This window comes from Astatotilapia calliptera, chromosome 15 (assembly GCF_964374335.1).
Source record: "Astatotilapia calliptera chromosome 15, fAstCal68.1, whole genome shotgun sequence".
In the NCBI taxonomy this organism is placed as follows: Eukaryota; Metazoa; Chordata; class Actinopteri; order Cichliformes; family Cichlidae; genus Astatotilapia; species Astatotilapia calliptera.
The window spans coordinates 35,554,329-35,572,338 of record NC_137436.1 but is presented as its reverse complement, the minus strand read 5'-3'; the positions used below and the strand labels follow the sequence as shown (position 1 = coordinate 35,572,338).

At 43.7% G+C, this 18,010-nt stretch overlaps 1 long non-coding RNA gene across 1 annotated transcript; it reads right to left on the bottom strand.

The window, feature by feature from the left end:
• Positions 1-1,024: 1,024 nt before the first annotated feature.
• Positions 1,025-1,544, bottom strand: LOC145420605 (uncharacterized). Its single transcript, XR_013901931.1, has 2 exons — positions 1,247-1,544; positions 1,025-1,161 (listed from the first exon to the last, which is right to left on the bottom strand). It is a non-coding gene; the product is annotated as an uncharacterized LOC145420605 (long non-coding RNA).
• Between the last annotated feature and the right edge of the window lie 16,466 nt (positions 1,545-18,010).

Below are 18,010 nucleotides of genomic sequence, written 5' to 3'. Positions count from 1 at the left end.
TAAAGTAATGGGATTACTTTTTGGGGTAAGTAATCAGTAATTAGTTACTGATTACTTTTTTCAAGTAACTTGACCAACACTGCTACCCACTGCTTCCTACCTTCCTGGGAGGCCTCCACATGCAGCTGTGTGTGATCAGAGGGACACTGGGGGGTCTCTTGCCTGAGTACTCAGACCCCCCCCCCCACTTCCACTGTTGCCCCTGAGGCTGTCCCCCGAAAGGTCATGAGTTCGCCACGAAGGCGATCAATCATTATCTGCTGGTTCACCAGTTGTTCTGTCTAAACATTTGCACAGAGGTGCACATTTAAAGAACAAATGATAACACAGCAGACATGCATTAAATTCATCTTTTAATTTTTTTCCCGTAAATAAAATATACTGATTTCTGCATCACAGAGCAGCTCTTTATTGCACTGTTCTCCTCCTCAACTGTATGCGTAATCGCTGCTTTTCTTCCTCTAACAACATAAGGTGAGTTTTCCTCTCTTGAGGGAGTTTCTCGAGTTCCCCTTTTACCCGTCTCAGTTCTGCATCTTTCTGCTGCAACAGTTGCTTGTCTATGTGGAGAGCTTCCTAAGCATACAAAAGAGAAACTGGATAGGATAGCCAGCCTATAAAATTGTACAACTTGGCTTTTGTCTATGTAAACAGTTTGATCCAGTTGAGCCATGCTGCGTTTATTCACATCATCTTCTCATAAGCTCTCAGAGGATAAGATGTTCCAGACGAAATGTTGACAACTTGTAACGGAAACAAAGGAATAACCAATGATATACCCATGGCTTTACTTCTTTCTACAGCCTCAAATCTAAACGGGATGCAGTCATTCTTAGTTTACATTAGCTATGTCTGTGGTTTTTAAAAAAAATCCATATTAGACTTCAGTTCTTTAACGGCAATTCCATCAGCAGTTTGAAATGATTTCAGTCTGAATACACTTCTCCTATTCTGAATAGCAGGTGTCACAGAACATGGAGTGTTCAGGTAACAGGACCCCAAAGCAGACTCAGCACACCGCAGCTCAGAACTATGTACACGTTTTTATTGAACTGAAGAATCTTTTAACAACGTTAAGGAAACGGAAAAATAAAGCCCACGCCACGGGGGGAAACGAGGAGCGTGGAGCCCAGGAGCACAGTAATCGGGACCGTGGGGAAACTGCAACAGAAAGGGGAGACAGAGTTAACAGCACGCAGATTGTTAAGAAATGAACAGCTAGACTTCATAAGTAGCCGAGGCTTACAAGTAGAGCAGGACTGTGGAGCTTGGAGGGGAGAGGTGCCCATGAAGGGAATCCTAGGGAGGGAGGCAGTCAGGCAGGATGACAGGCAGGCCACAGGCTTCCACGCCGAATGCTGGTCACACTGGGAGGAGACTTACAGACTGGCGAGGAGAAGCCGTCAGAGCTGGCTGAAGTAGTCCTCCGGTGATTGCCTCAGATGAGACGCAGGTGATTTGGAGGCGGCCCAGCCCGAGGGTGTGGCCACCGCAGCCTCCCACGGCTCCCTGGATGCTGAGCCACAGGCCGTGACAGCAGGTATCTAAGAGGGTACAGTAATATATCATGTATTCTAATTTTTGCCTCATAACTTTTGCACTGTCCACTCCTGCTGTGACAAAACAAATTTCCCACGTGTGGGACTAATAAAGGTTATCTTATCTTATCTTATATAAATAAAACACCAAGCTCATTTGTTGTTGTTTAATGTGTCAGGCATGTCCACATGTTGGAGACACTAACCATCTTTTACACTTCAAGGCAACCAAATAAAAATCTCAGAGTTTTTTTTGCTTTACTTTTTATCAATTGATTGTAATCAAAGTGTTTGCGATCTCTTAATGGCAACATCCCTTTTAAAATCTTTTATAGTTACCTGGCATTTTTTTAGCTCTTCTCTGAGGTTTAATGGAGCAAAATGGTCTCCCTCCTCCTTTGAACACTCCATACGAGTTGGAGGTGAGTGACTGACAGCTCTGAGTCTCTCCTGCAGCCGCTGCCTGAAAGAAGGACTTGGACGGTTCTGAATGTATCGGGCAGTAGATGCAAACTTGAGGACGCCCAGGGTCTCAGCTACAAAGTGGTGGGAGGGGCTTACACACGCCACCATTAGCGTGTGGGCGCTGCCTCCTAATGAGTCACGAAGGAGTCGAGTGATCTTGGCATTACGGTATGGTACGTGTGCACTGCCGGAGTTGTTACTGTGCCGATTTTGACTTCGGTCTGAAAGTGCACGGATAACGTTGCCCAGTGCAAACAGGCCTGTGTTGATATGAGCAAACTCTTTCAGTTGTGTGTGTGTTCTCAGTTTTTCTAGCACATTCCGAGCCTGCCAGGTCAACCAGACAGAGCTTAGAGGAGCAGACAGACTTAAAGGAAGAGTTCTTGCTGTTGTGGCAGGATAACACGACCTGAAGGGTGAGGATGGTATGAGAGCGACTGGAGCGCTCGTTCATTCCTGTGGTGCTGGTGTGCCGCAAAGCATTTCCCATCTTTACAATGCTGAGCAGCTCCTCTGCCAGTGTTGGGAAGGTTACTTTTAAAATGTATTCCATTACAGAATACAGAATACATGCCCCAAAATGTATTCTGTAATGTATTCCGTTACGTTACTCAATGACAGTAACGTATTCGGAATACTTTGGATTACTTAATATATTATCATGCTTTTTACAACAACGTGAATGTACTATTGCTGTGTGATTTATTACTATTACTGAATGTCCGCGACTCCGAACCGTAGTAAAGGGACCTCTGACTAATACCGGTGCGTCGCCCCACAGCCGGAGATTAGGACTTCGGAACTGCCGGCTGTGGTGAGTGGAAAAGACGCTCCGTCTGTTTCACCAGTTCATATGACTGTTTATACCGGGGCTGTGTTTGTTGAGTCAGCTGCTCAGCCGGTAGCTCGGTTAGCTGCCCAGCAGTCGCTAACTCAGTCAGCCGCTCAATCATCACCTCCATTACAGTCACAGTCAGACCCAGTAGACACCATGTTACAGTCCATAGCCCAGTCAATAGCTCAGTTGGCAAGAGATTCATCAGCCTTATTATCAGTTCAGCCAGCCACTCCACCACCTGTTACTACTTCGCTACCTGTAGCTCAGTTGCCACCAGTTCAGCAGCCTGTCCACTCATTTACCCAGCCTGTATCCTCACAGCCTCATTACAAGCAGGGAACACACTCCACACAAACTTTTGCTGGTTCATTTAAGCTGGCCATCTCAGAGACCGTTGCTCCCTCTAGGGCCTCCCCAGAGGCTGGGTGTCAGTCACCAGCCAACTCTGGACCCCTAGAGGTCAAGACGCCAGCACCAGCAGCCTCACCGGAGAACTCACCAGAACAGTCTCGGCTCTCAGCACCCCCTGAGAGTTCAAGTGAGTTCACCCGTCCGCCTCAGTCCTCTGCTGAGTGTATTGGGGAGCACTTTCAGCCCTCTGAGGACTGTATCCCACTGTTGCTGCCTGAGTCTAGCCACTGTGCTGCTCAGTCCCAGCCAGTGTCCACACTGGCAGAGGTCTCCGTACCTGCTGCTTCAGAGACTGGTTCCACTGGAGGGCCTGAGGAGCCCGTCCGGTCTCAAGTCATGTTAGCTGGGGGTTCAGGTGAACCCAGCCACCGTCCCGCCTCGTCGGCTGGAGGGCCTGAGGAGCCCGTCCAGTCTCACGTCATGTTAGCTGGGGGTTCAGGTGAACCCAGCCAGCGTCCTGCCTCGTCGGCTGGAGGGCCTGAGGAGCCCGGCCAGCCTCAAGTGTCGTCTGCTGGGGGTTTAGGAGAACCCAGCCAGCCTCAAGTGTCGGCTGCTGGAGGGCCCGTGGAGCCCGTCCAGCCTCAAGCCACGTCTGCTGGAGGGCCCGAGGAGCCCGTCCAGCTTCAAGCCACGTCTGCTGGAGGGCCCGAGGAGCCCGTCCAGCCTCATGCCACGTCTGCTGGAGGGCCCGAGGAGCCCGTCCAGCCTCATGCCACATCTGCTGGAGGGTCCGAGGAGCTCACCCAGCACCACGCCTCGTTAGCTGAGGGTCCTGGAGGACCCAGCCAGCACATCTCCACATCACCTCCTGCAGCATCACCGCCGTCAGGTTCCGCAGCCGTCCCGCTGCCGTCAGGTTCCGCAGCCGTCCCGCTGCCGTCATCCACGCCTGGTCCGGCCTCCGCGTCTTCATCATCTTCGCCTGGTCCAGCCTCCGCGCCTTCATCATCTTCGCCTGGTCCAGCCTCCGCGTCTTCATCATCTTCGCCTGGTCCAGCCTCAGCTCCGCCCTCGTCTGGTCCTGCCTCGTCTGGTCCTGTGGTTGCCACGCCGCCGTCGGTGCCAGCTCGACCCGTTCCGCCTCGCTTCTGCCGGCCGTTTTCCGAGCCTCTAAGATGGCATCATGGCCTTCGGGGACGGCCTCCGGAAAGAGTTCGTCGCCGCCGCTGGCATCGCGGCCGTCCTCCGGACCTGCTCGGTGGCCGCCGCTACCTTCCAAGAGGTCGGCCTCCAGAACTGTTTGCCCGTTGCCGTGTGCACGGTCTGCCTCCTGAACTGTTTGCCCGTCGTTGCCGTGTGCACGGTCGGTCCCCAGAACTGTTTGCCCATCGCCGCCATGTGCATGGTCGGCCCCCAGACTGTGTTATGGACTAGTGAACAGTCGTGTTTTGGTTCTGGACTTTCGTGCTCCTGGTTTTTTGTGTTTCGGGCCCTCCTTCCTGGGCCCCCTCCGCCCGCCCTGGCTTGGTGCTTGTGCTTTTTGTTTGGGGCTGTCGGGAGCCAGCCCTTTGAGGGGGGGTACTGTCACGGGTCTGGGTCCGTTGGACCCAGTATGTGGAGTTTCATGTTTTTGTTATTCCATGTTTGAGGTTATTATGTTTTGGTTTTAGTTTGCATCAGGGATTGTTTTCTTGTTCTCTTGTTGTGTTTATGATGACGATTATGATGTTTATTATTTGAGTTTCATGTTTAAGGATTTGTTCTCGGTTGTATCTCACGTTTAGTTTAGTTCAGGTTCCATGTGTCATTCTGTCTGTCTCTCAGTGTCAGGTCTGCATCTTGGTGTGGTGTTCTCATTTCCTGTTTTATTGTGAAGGTCTGGGTCTCATGTGAGTGTGTTCAGTTTTACCTCTGTCTCGTCTTGTTGATCATTCCCAGCTGTGTCCACCACCTGTGTGTAATTCCCCTGTGTTTCTCTGGGTGTATTTAAGTCATGTCCTCCGTTATTGTAGTTGCTGGTCCGTCTGTGTATTCCACCCTGCCTCATCTGCGTTTCTACCATGTCTCACCCGTGTGTTCTCCCTGCTGTCCGCCGTTAGTCTCTTCTGGTCGTTCTCGTTAAGGTTTGTGCTCTGTAGTTTAGTTGATCCCAGCATAGTTTAGTTCTAGCTCCATTTGCCGCTTGTATTTACTTTCATGTTCAATAAACCACCTTTACACCTTCACGACTGCCTGCATTTGGATTCTCCTTCATTTCCTCCACACGGCTCACCTCACTCGCCGTGACATTTACCCCTGGCCTCTCTTATATATTTATCAGAGAATGACAAAATTCTACCCCAATCTTCTTTAGAAATTGCACAACTCAAATCTCTCTGCCATATAATCCTCAAGTTTTCACATATCTCTTTTTTTGGATTGTTAAACAGTTTGTAGAAAACAGCTGCTCTATGTGCTGTACTGGACAATTCTAAAAACTCCACCATATTTGAGCTTTGAGTAAATTTTCCTTTGGTAATACAATCCCTAATTTGTAAATATTTCCAAAAATTATTTTCTCTTATCAAACCATATTTTTGGGTTATTTCAGCGAATGACATAAACACTCCCCCTGAGTAAAGATCACTTATCCTGTGTATGCCTTTGACAAGCCATACTTCCAGAACACTGTTTTTCGCCCAATCTGTACAGCGGTGTTGTTCCATAGCGAGGTATAAGGTTGTCTTAAATGAGATGCTCCACACATCTTGTGCACCTCTACCCAGACAGCTTTAGAATACCCGAGCACTGGGTTATTATGAAAGTCTTGTCCATTAATTGCTGAGCCCTGTGAGAGAACATCCAAGGGTGTAAAAGGGCTCACTAGTTCCTGTTCGATCTTCATCCAGCTCAGCTCAGAGTCCGAACCTGTCCAGTGCTTGGCCAGTCTTGACATTTCAAAAGCTAAATTAAACAACTTCACATTTGGGAGGGCCATTCCCCCAATGTCTTTAGAGGCCCACATTTTCTTTATGTTCACTCTTGGCTTCTTGTTATTCCACAAAAAATCTTTAATTAACTTCTCAAATTGACTAAATATGTGTAAAGGAATTCTTACAGGTAACATCATGGAAACATAATTGAACTGTGGGGCCACCATCATTTTAATCACATTAATTTTACCCCATAGTGTAAGATTCAATTTACCCCATTTATCCAGATTTGTTTTTATCTTTAGGAGGAGAGGTTCCATATTTGAAAGCATAATATCCTCCAGTTTGGGTTTTAATAATATTCCTAAATACTTCATACCTGAAGGTAAGTACTTAAAATTGAATGGAGTAATGTCATCTAGAATGACATGATGCTGATAGTGGCATGCCTTCCGATTTGTACCAGTTTATCTTATAACCTGACAACCTTGAAAATGACTCAACACATGTGAGTAGCGCTGGTAGAAACTGCATGGGATCCGTTAGTACTGCTAAGATGTCATCAGCATATAGAAATAACTTGTGCTCCATACCCCCTGCATGAACACCTCTGACATCCCTGTTAGCTCGAATAGCCAAGGCCAGTGGTTCCAGAAATATTGTGAAAAGCAGCGGGGACAAAGAACACCCTTGCCGGGTCCCGCGAATGAGATGGAAAAACTCTGACACCAATCCATTTGTCAAAACTGCTGCCCTTGGACTTGCATATACAGTTTTGACCCAATTACAAAATCCAGGCCCAAACCCGAACCTTGCAAGGGTTGTCATAAGGAAGCCCCATTCTACCCGATCAAAAGCCTTCTCAGCATCCAGTGAGAAGGCCGCAACCGGGGCTAGACTAGATTTGCTTTTGTGCATGAGATGAAGAAGTCTTCTAATGTTATCACCTGAGGACCTATTCTTAATAAAGCCAACCTGATCACCATTGATGATATCTGGTAATATTTGATCCAGGTAGAAGGCCAAAACCTTCGTCAAAATTTTGCAATCGACGCCCAAAAGGCTTACTGGCCGGTAATTTGATGGGTCCAATAGATCCCTATCCTTTTTAGGAATAAGGGAGATTAGTGCCTCATTAAATGTATTCGGTAAGGAACCTATTTCTAATGCCTCAAGGTAAACTTTATGCAAGACTGGAGCTAAAATATCAATATATTTCTTATAATAGTATAATATAAAAGTAAGGCGCTATATAAATACAGGCCATAATACTCAATCGGGAAGCCATCCAAGCCTGGCGATTTCCCATTTTTCATTGATGAGATCGCAGCTCTGACCTCTTCTTCAGTTATAGGCGCATCCAGCCTTGTTTTCTGTTCCTCAGAAAGAGTAGGTAATTGTAGACCTGAAAAAAATGTCTTCACCTCCCCCTCATTAAGTGCACCAGCAGAGGTATACAAATATTAATAAAATGATTTGAAAATTGAATTTATTTCTTTTGATGAGGTTACCACTTGGCTGTCTTTCTTAATCATAGATATCGTGGGTGGCTGTAGCTCAGGTGGCAGAGCAGGTCAGCCACTAATCAGAAAGTTGGTGGTTCGATCCCAGGCTGCCTCCTGGCTGCAAGCCAAATATCCTTGGGCAAGATACTAACCCCGTGTTTGCCTACTGGTGGTGGTCAGAGGGCCCGGTGGCGCCAGTGTCCGGCACTGGGGCAGCTGTGGCTACAATGTAGCTTGCCATCGCCAGTGTGTGAATGGGTGAATGATTGAATGTAGTGTGAAGCGCTTTGGGGTCCTTAGGGACTAGAAAAGCGCTATACAAATGCAGGCCATATATTATTTAAATTATCTTGCTGCTTCAGTTGCCTTGCCAATAGTCTACCATTCTTTTCGCCACCTTCATAAAATTTTGTTTTAAGCCTAAATAAGGCATATTCTGCCTTTTTGTTATAAATGTCATTCAGCTGGTATTTTAATTTACATATAGTCTGGTATTTATAATTTGAGTATTGTCTTGCTAAATCCTTCTCCAATTCTCGTATTTCTTTATCTAAGGTTTTTTCCCATTCTAGATCACTTTTCTTAACTTTTGTTGCATATGCAATTATCTTTCCTCTTATATATGCTTTAGACGCTTCCCAAACTGTGGCTACTTTATCTGTGGAACCCATATTGATTTCAAAGAAAATTTTAAGATCCTTTGTTAACTCCTCACTAAAACTTTTGTTCTGCAACAACATCGTGTTAAGCCTCCAGCGACCCCTCTTTGTTCTATCTGTGTTTAAATCAATTTGCAACTCTACCGTGGCATGATCACTAATGGCAATGGCACCAATCTCACAGTCGACAACTGAATCGACCAAAGACTTTGATATTAAAGCGAAATCTATCCTCGAATATGTTTTATGACAATTGGAGTAAAATGTATATTCCCTTGAACTAGGATTAACTAACCTCCAAATGTCTACTAGGCAAAGATCCTCTGTCAGTAAATGAACAGCCTCTCTGTCCCTGGGTGTAGACCTACCCCTGGGTTTCTAGTGATGGGATTTCAGGCTCTTTTTAGAGAACTGGCTCTTTCGGTTCGGCTCACTAAAAAGAGCCGGCTCTTTCGGCTCCGAACCGGCTCTTCAGGTTGTTTTGTTGCTTTAATTAATTTATTATTAACAACAATATAAAATTATGCACAAAAGGAATTACTAATGTAAAAAAAAAGTGGTTTTATTTATATATGTTTATATATAAATATATGCGGTGGCTCCTAGAGACAAAGCACGTACAAACTCCAAAACACATTTCTAGCATGAACTGAACTTCCAAAACGGAGCTACCTAGATCACTTAAATTACACAATTGAAAGCATGAAAGCATATGTGTATTGTTTGTGTATTTATACACAAGCATTCATATATAGTCAAATAATAATTTAAAAAATGTTCATTTACCTGTTATTACCACACACCAAATCCGGTCGTTGGTACTTGCTGGCTTGTGTAGCTGTAACGCTTCCAGCTCTTCATAAATCACAGACGCTCAGAAAGGTTGGCTTTTCACAGTTTATTCCTGCAGAAGACATAAAACACACTCAACAGGTGTCTTCTGATGGTATCAGCAATTGTAGCTCCCTCACAGTGCAAACGCGCACTGTGTTTACAGACTTACAATTAACTTTTTAATAAAGAAAAGATGGAAAATAATAATTTCTCCCATTTTACAGTCTGTCACACTGAATTTGTATATAAAAAGAAATCTTATGAATAATAAAATACATTTCACAATCGTATAAAACAAAATAACAGGATAACAGAAGTATCACCGACTAAACATTTCCCTCTAGTGGACAAATTAACAATAGCGCATTACATTTTCACTTGCTTGTGCTGTACAGACAAAATGACTGTTAACAAGCTCACGTACCTGCAGAAGACATAAAACACACTCAACAGGTATCTTCTGATGGTATCAGCAATTGTAGCTCCTACAATGTAAAACAACATCACAAAAAGCACAGAAAAACAGTAAATCCAAACACATTTCGTGCTATGCGCAGCAACCACTAGGGGGCTAACAAAAGCTTACTGCCAAAGAGCATAAATACGGCAGAAACACTGTTTAACAGCAACCAGCCTTTGTTTCGGTTACACAGAAACTTTTTAATATCAATATGAACCTATGTTCATATTGATATGTGAGGAGCGGAAGCCTTATGCTGGGCTTACACTTTGCGATTTTTGGCCCATTTTGAGCCGATTTTTGAGTCATGCGACCGTTTTGGCGATCGGCCCGATTTTGGCCTTCATCGTGCGTCGTGCATCGTGTAGTATACGTGGGGTAACGAGACGCGATTAACACCTCACGACGAGCTCCCGATCATCAATCGCTTGGTCGTGAGGATTTCGTGAGGGTGTCACCGCAGTTTGTCACACTGCGCACGCGCAAACACAAATGTCAGCGGAAAAGACGGCGCAGCACGGCAGTGCAGCGTGTGATCTGACACAAGCGATTCGGGATGGGTACCGGTGTCCGGTGCCATGATGGCACTGGTTCTGACATAAACGGTAGTAACCAGACCGAAAAGCAGCGCACATTTCGGTGCTTTATTTTGGTGCTTTTTTTTCCTGAGCTGTGATACACTTCTAGCCAATAATTTTACGTTTCCGAGGATAGTAGGCGGGTCCGGGTACGTGCGTTCTTTTAGAGCAGAGCTACAGATTAAAAATGTCCAAGGCGAAGCGGTCAAAAGTCTGGCTGTACTTCACAGCAAAATATGCAAACTCAGCAGCCTGCAACAAGTGCTTTAAGCTGATACTGTGATACTGTCAAAGGAGGTAACACCTCAAATCCGATGAAACAGCTGGCGACGCATAGCGTTTTTTTAAAAGCCCAGAAATGCGCCGTATGATAGCTTGCTGCGAGACCTCACACCGAGCACATCTACTGTGCGTGGGTTGCCTGTTATCGGACCCAGAGTTAGCAATATCCCCCAAAAACCCCGAAGAGGAGAGTCCTGGCCCCTAGCCCTGTCAGTGTAGCAGAAATGATGACGGATGATGATGGCAGCAGCAGCCATTCTTCTCTGCGTGAGTAGCTTAATGTTGTTCGTGTGTAATTTACGTTGAGTAGGCTAACCACGTTATTACATTAATGCATGTAAGGTGAACTAGCAAACATCATCATAGCTACATCCGGCTGTCTTCTTGTTTGATGGCAGATACTCCCTTCACCCTGGCCAAAAAGGCTAAAATGACCAAAGAAAAAGTGGAAAACAGTTAAACATGAGAGGTTTTGGACAAAGTTTGTGTTTTTTCCATTGATTAAGCACTGCTTCCAGCCAAGAGTGATACCATATATGCCCCATAGCTGCAGAAAAGGCTAACATTGTTATCTTTTTACAAAAAACCAGCTGAACATCAGAGGTTTTTGGACCAGTTTTGTGTTCTGTTTTGGAGTTTTTACATGTTTTTACGTGTTTTTTATGTGTTTTGGAGTTTGTACGTGTTTTGGAGTTTGTACGTGCCACAGGGTTCGTACGTAATTTGAAGTTTGTACGTGCTTTGTCTAAAGGGGCCACCGTAAATATACTTTTATTTATTCACTCCACATAAAATGTAATAAATAAATCATATAATACAAAAACCAACTATTCACATTTCAACTTTTAACTATTTCAATTTTCAGCTTTTTCCTTTTACAAATTTAAAGTGAAACAACACAAAACACTGCAAATCACAACACAATTAAATATAAATTATAATATGATAACAAAAAGAACATGCACATTCTCTGTCATATGGACCTGCATGAATAAACTTTTTGAATCCTTTATCATCTGCAACTGAAAATAGTTGTGGATGATTACTATACCTTTCTAATTTGACTTGTTGTCCCTGGCTCTCTTTCTCTCCCTCCTGCTCTGTTCCTGTGATACTGGTGTAACTACCGCCCCTCCCCCTTCTGCCCAGCGTAAAGCACAAGGCTCATGTGCTGAGTGAAGCGGAAAAAAAGTGCGAGAGAGAGAGAGAGGGTGAGAGAAAGAAAAAAACCTGACGGCTTGCAATAAGGAGCCGGGTCGCGTCGTTCACGTCAAAGAGCCGGCTCTAAGAGCCATTTCGTTCGCGACCGACCCATCACTACGATCCGCCTATTTGCCTTTACGTTTCAAGTGGGTGGGGTGCCAGCTTCACTCTGCTTTTATGTTCACTTTCACAGACACGGCGCATTTACACAGAGGGGATATAGCCTACTGGCTCTGTGAGCACGTGGCCACGTCGAGACCGTCCACATAAATCACAGTGTTGAGCGTCTCTAATTGGCTCCTCGGGTATGCGCGCACGTGCGGGCTTAAGTGGAGAGGAGGCGGGGGCGGGGAGGGAGGGGTAGTTTTACAGCCTGACTAAAGGTAGAATATCCTACCACGGGCAGTGGCGTGTCTAGAAAATTTTTGTTGGGGGGGCCAGGTAGGGGCACAGATTTGGAGAAGGGTGGCAGATTTAATTGGCAGATAATGTTTAAAAAAAAAATTCTACCAACCCTTAACCATAATTCAATAATCCTATAAACCTAATAACCAAATGCACTTTTAACTGTTATTAGAATGAGATTTTAACCACTACGGTGCAAAGTTTTTAGATACTGCGTTGATAAAGTACAAGAGATACAATCAGTGCTTTGTCAGTGTTTACTCAGCATTCAAGGACATCAATATTTGCATAGTATTTTTACTGACATATAGTGCACATATGTTTTGGGCAAAAACATTTTTGAAAATTAAAATACGAACATTTGTAACAAACAATTGACAAATTAGCCAATGCCAATGCAAAACTTTATCTGCCTGTTAAAAAAAGAAGATAATCTTCTCACAAACTGGTGTTTGATTTTGAAACAGGAAAAAAGTGGGGAAACAAATGAAAAGACTAACATTTGAATAAAACCTGAAAGCAAGTAAATACTTTCTATGCTGCCTTATGGTAAACTTTGCTAATATTGATAAAGAACAACACTGGCTGATGATGAAATACAGTCAGCTGGCATGGTGACACTGCCAGTATTAACCTGCAGGGCTGGACTGGGACAAAAAAATTGGGCATTTTTACTACAGACCAACCCACCAGGTAGTAAAGCCATAAAGCCTTTGAATGAAAACAAATGCTGTTGTGACAGTGATGTACAGTCTTGTTGGTATATGTATGATTTCTATACATTTTACGTCAGATAAAAACTTTGGTTGTAAGATTTAGATAATTATTTAATAAAAACTAGGTATTTTAAATGAGAATAAGAAAGAAAAGTATTTCTTTGTGCCCACCTTTCCCTGTTAATGCCCTACCTGGCCCCCTGGCAAAACTTTGCTAGACCCGCCCCTGCACAGTTACCAGCTGTCAGCTACATAAAAAAGGATCCTGGTGTTATTTGTCTCTCAGAAACAGTTGATAACTTCAACTCATTCATGTCACCTAAAAGGTAAACCTGTTTCTCCATCACCTGTTCAGCTCTGATGATTCAGTAAGGACATCTCCTGGTTTCATCTTCACGTTTCCCTCTCACCACATATCTAAACAGACATCATGACCAGCAGCTTTACAGCTGTGGCTCCAGCAAACATCAGCTGATACTAGAAATTAATATTAAATACATTCTAACAACAGCTGATCAAGCTTAAAAGTGCTGCTGTTGTTTAGCGCAATATCTGCTGGTTTCCTCTTTCTGGCGCAAAGTGGGCGATAAACAAACAAGAGAGAAAAGCCGATCAGCTGATCATTGATCAGTTTCATGATTGAAGTAGCAACAGGAGAGGGAGGGGGAGAGAATGAGAGAAGAGGCAGCTGTGCAGCATAAAGACAGAATAAATCCAGCTTTGTGTCTTTTTTCCATTCTAGCTAAAGTTCGGGACAAACCGCGTCTCTTCTCAGCTCAATACGAAACGCGTAATATTTTCTCTGAATGAGGGACCATTCCATTTTTTTAAGGAGCCGTTGGCAACTCTACTAACCTTATGAATAAAATAAAGTTCACTATCAGTAACATCATAGCACCCACCCAGCTGTATAAAAACTCCAAGCTGGCTAGAACGCAGTATGAGTTATTGCAACTGACAGTAAAAAGTCAGCAACATGAAAATAAACTCCACCTAAACTTGGTTTATATCTGACCCAGATAGACTGCAGGTCATAACTTCTTACCTGAAGTTCAGTTCACCTGACACTCGGACTGGCGGCTGCTTCGGGGCTCTCCTCCTGCCTCCCCTTCCCTCATCCACCTGTTGCCTCTGTGGAAGCCCCGCCATAGCCACCACCAAGCAACGGAGTTATTGCTACACATCGACCTGCATCTGGCCAATCCACCACCTCTCATTGTTCATGCCATTACAAAAAAAATAAAAAATAAGTCACTGGGGATATGCCCGATGGCCAGTCCAGCTATGTTAACCTGCAACCAAATTTGCAGCTCCATACAGCAATGTTACGACTTAGATTATATCTTATAACTCATAACTCTTATGTTAGCTGCCCTCAGTAGCATACTGTCTGAAATATTCCACAGCTGCAATAATTCTTTAAGTGTTATTTTTTTCCTTGGTATTCTAATTTCACCGAAGTTTACTAAACTCAACAAACTTGATATTACTTACCGGGACATTTATTCTGTCCTCATTTTCTTTCACCGAAAAATTGTTTCCTGCAGTGCCGTCTTTCGCGCTTGGCTCTCCTACCTTTGCTAACGTGATGCGCATAGCGCAGAAGCGATGCTGCATTCACTTACACTCGGATATCTGAGCGTCACCGTGAAAACATAATCGGACATTTGATATTTGATTGAATTTTATTGTTTTGCCTTTGGGGTGGCACCTGGGGTGGCCAGTCTGGTTTGGGGGGTGGCCTGTGCCCCCCCAGGCCACCCCGCTGGACACGCCATTGACCACGGGTAGTGTTTGTGTGCTAGTGTGTGCTTAAAAATCGATTCTCCTGCTGCTGTAGGTGGATGTACGAAGTGCCGTCCAGTAAGAACATCTAAAGGTGGAGGTTTAGCTGCTTCAACTGGTCACACCTAAGCTCCATCAGTGATGCCATCAAAATCAGAGTCCAATCCACACCAGCTCCACCATCATCACTCACATTTCCACACAAAACCTGTTAGACTGAGCAGCGTGCTACCTGTTTACTGTTCGATTACCATAAGACAAGCATGCACGTGTTTTTGAAACTTTGCAGTTCATAGTGATTCTGGTTGATTTGTTTGATGTTTGGCCTTTTTATTTTTATTTTTTTTGAAGAAAACAAGAAATTATGTTGTATATTTTTTTGGTAAATTGAGGTATCGTTCAGTTCATCGTTCATTTTGTTTGTAACAGTGTGTGTCTACTGTTTGGTGTTTGGCCAGCAGTGTTCAGTAACAGTAAAACTGCAGCAAATCAACGAGATGAGCTCACTACAGCTCAGGAAGCTCACGGATTCAGGCAGTAGTTCGCTTGTGGGATAGCAAAAAGCAAGGAAAGCACTCACCTGTAAATCTCCCACACCTTGATAATGACTCTTCATAGATAGATCGATAGATAATGTATTTATCCCCAAGCAGAAATCAAATATCCAGCAGCTCAATTTAAAAACAAACATCTCTCCAGTCATAAATCAACAGATTACCTCCTATCTCCCAAAATGACTCAAAAAATGATGGGTTTATTATTTCACCTATTTAGCTTTGTGCATGGTCTGTGACATCATCTTCAAGCCCTGCAAGGGACTTTAAATGTGGCGTATGGATGATGCAAATCCAAACTAGAAAGGTGGATGTTGGTGGGTTTTGGAGCTATTGTGTGGAAAGGTGTAAATGTACCATTGTTGACACTTTGGAGAGCCTGTGGCGTGCGTGTAGTGGTGGTGGTGGGGTTCCCGTTCTCGATTGCTTGGTAATTGTTTTGTTAAAGCAGCGTTTAATAACAGAGTCAGTTTCCATCAGAGTCAGTTACCATGGAGATGAGGGCTTTCCTGCTCTTCCATTCTGTGCGCCTCCTCCCATCACTGCTGTGTGAGATTCAGCTTAGCAAAATTAATGCCGTAAATGATTGCAAGGTGCCTCTTAATACATATTCTTATGTCATTCACACACATGCGGAGCGATGCAGTAAACTTTCAAGGGCATTATTTGTTAATATTAAAGCGAATACGGCTGTTTCTTCAAACACATACGAGCACATCTTTCCACAGACCCCCACTGAGGCTTTTTGTTGTAGCTCTCATCCAGAATCTCACCCACATATATCGAAGGCTTCACTAACAAGAGCGAGGACTCGCTGTGCACCCGAACCAGTGAAACGTGAGGCAAGGCTTTGCTTCAGTCAGCAAAACTGCATGGGAGGAGCAAAGAAGACGGGGCTGTTTAACTGCACGAAACAAAAACAAAAATAGCTTAAATAAGATGATTAATGCAAATATTATTTGGTTAAATACATTATGCAGACATTTCTTGTGGATCAAAGAATAACAAAGGCATGAAGCAGGGACAACAAGCAACCTGTTTCTCAAAATATAGAACTGAAACAGGTGGTTAGTGTTTACCCTCATACATTTGATTGGAAAATCAGAGCTTCCACAGGAGTAAATGTCTTATTGTGGCCAGACTTGGACTCAGTTATCTGAAGAGGATTCCCATGATGACCTAATAAAGGCTCCAGCAAAACCTGAGGTCTTCATTTATTTCCTCACTGACTCTATTACAAAGCCCCTCAAACACTGCAGATACAAAGTGAGCCATGGTTTAGTGCACTGCAAGTCAATTTGAACACACTAATGATATGTTAAAATGTACCATTACCGTAATTGAGGCCATGCAATATAAACAAATAAACTTGCATTCCTATTGCTGGGTGACAGCAACAGAGGCGTGTAACAGGACATGATGTGGTGTAAGAGGAAACATTTTCAAAATGCTGTGATGCAGGAAGTAATACCACAGGGGATTGGCGAGGTGTGTGTCTTGAGTGTTTCTGTGAAAGTGTATGTGAGGAGCGGGGGAGAAAGAGCAGTGGGTTATCACGTGTCAAGCAAATTTTGTAGGGACTATTGAGTCCACAAGATGGCGCATAAATGCAATAATGAGGGTGAAATAACTACATTAGTGTCTGCAACTGTAGTCAGTATTGCACGCTCTCTTTGGGGCTGGAAGTCGTTGTTGTGATTGCTCTCACTGACCCCTGATGGAGATGATTGATATAAGAGTCAAATCAGCAAACTCCTTCAGCAAAACAATCATACGTAAACTAGATTTTATCTAGTTTCATGACAACATGATGCACTGAGGACTTCTCCACTCACCTCATTCATTCCCCACATGATCATACAGCACTGCAGCACGTCTTTCTCCAGAATGCTTCAAGGTTTTATCTTACAGTATAAAGCATTGTCAGTTGACTATTGTTTTGATTTAACACTACATAAATAAACCCAAATTAAACTGGACCTGAATTATCCACAAACATACATTTGTCTGTGTTGTACAGGATTTTATAGAAAACTTTTGCTGGAAAGTTGCTGCATGAATAAATTAATGAATAAGTTCCTCTATAGAACTAGAGTTGGTTTGGGGCATCTAAGCTTCCTAAATGCCTAAGAGAAGAGTTATTTCAGTAATATGCACCTATAACAGTGATATATTTACATATGTAAATTTGTTTTTTCCAGCAGAAAGCAATGAAGGGTGAGTTCAGTTTCCCACTAGTGATGGAGCATCTCCAACAGAAGTATGTGGTGATATTTAAACCTAACAAACAGAATTTTATGCAAATGAAAAGAAATGTGAACAGTACAGTTCACTGCAGTACAATTGGAGAATAAAGGTTTTTGCATAATCTTAATGTAAAAATCCACCACTAAGCAGATACAGGACAACTTTACCACGAAGTAAAACTCTCTACAGGAGCGTTACGCTCTGTCGCAGGTAGAATTGTATTTATTTTTAGGTTTTTAATGAACAGTTATCACCACTAGGGGCTCCAGTGTGTTAGCCTATTGTACTTGTAAAAATACACACAGTGATTTTATGGAAATGATACTTCCATGTCAAACTGCCCCTTATCACATTATACTATTGTCTTGCCGATGCTCCTTTTTTTTAAAGCAAACCACTGAAAAACTTTTATTGCAAATGAGGAACAAAGCAAATGTTTGCCTTATTTCACTCTGAGATTAGGTCTGGGAAGTTGTTTTTTTTTTTATTAAAAAAGAAAAAGCAGCTGCCATAGGACAGAAGCAGGGTGCAGTCTAGACAGGCTGCCAGTCTGTGGCAGGGTTAACACAGAGACACACACAAACATGCACACCTGTGAAATGGTGAAAAACAACAGTCATCACACGCAAGTCACATCTGCACTGAAAAACTATGTGTGTAGGCCATAAATAAAAGGAT